General features: G+C 72.7%; 1 protein-coding gene across 5 annotated transcripts in view; it reads left to right on the top strand.

Annotated features, from left to right (window-relative positions):
• The first annotated feature begins 296 nt into the window (after positions 1–296).
• The window catches only part of PALS1 (protein associated with LIN7 1, MAGUK p55 family member), a 99,708-nt gene continuing 99,579 nt past the window's right edge, over positions 297–425 (top strand). For 2 of the 5 annotated variants that reach the window (XM_045287687.1, XM_004698660.2), the window contains exon 1: positions 297–374. The gene's annotated coding sequence lies outside the window, so the exon portion shown is untranslated. The remainder of the gene's footprint in view (positions 375–425) is intronic. The other 3 variants (XM_045287686.1, XM_045287685.1, XM_045287688.1) reach the window with 2 other exon arrangements.

Below are 425 nucleotides of genomic sequence, written 5' to 3'. Positions count from 1 at the left end.
AATGAGCGGGCGCGCTCTCCCCGCCGTCCTGGGATTGGTCAGACCGCGCCAGCCTCTCTGCCTAGCAGCGGGCGGGGCGCGCGGGGGGCGGGGCTGGGATAGGCGCGTTCGCTCCGCCAGAGTCCCGGGGGCGCGTGCGCGGTCTCGCGGAAGCCGCGGGGGCCGCTCTCGCGCGGTCTCAAGGTGGAGTCGCTGGCGGCAGGGACAGCGGCGACGGAGGAGCCTGGCGGCGGGGCGGGGGCGGGGACTAAGGTTTGTGAGGTGGGGAATCGGGAGTTTCGGGATTCTTTATCCAGCGTTCCCAGGGCCTCCGGAGGACTGTCGCTCCCGCAGCGTTCCGGAGCGGGCGGACCTGCGGCCGCCGCGGCGCCGAGGTGAGAGACGGACGGGGGCGCCGCTCCGATTGGAGATCTTAATCAACAGGT

The sequence above is a fragment of the Echinops telfairi genome, unplaced genomic scaffold (genome assembly GCF_000313985.2).
Source record: "Echinops telfairi isolate 266 unplaced genomic scaffold, ASM31398v2 ScPeMD7_18;HRSCAF=68, whole genome shotgun sequence".
Lineage (NCBI taxonomy): Eukaryota > Metazoa > Chordata > Mammalia > Afrosoricida > Tenrecidae > Echinops > Echinops telfairi.
The sequence above is the reverse complement of the archived record's forward strand: the minus strand, read 5'-3'. Positions and strand labels throughout refer to the sequence as shown.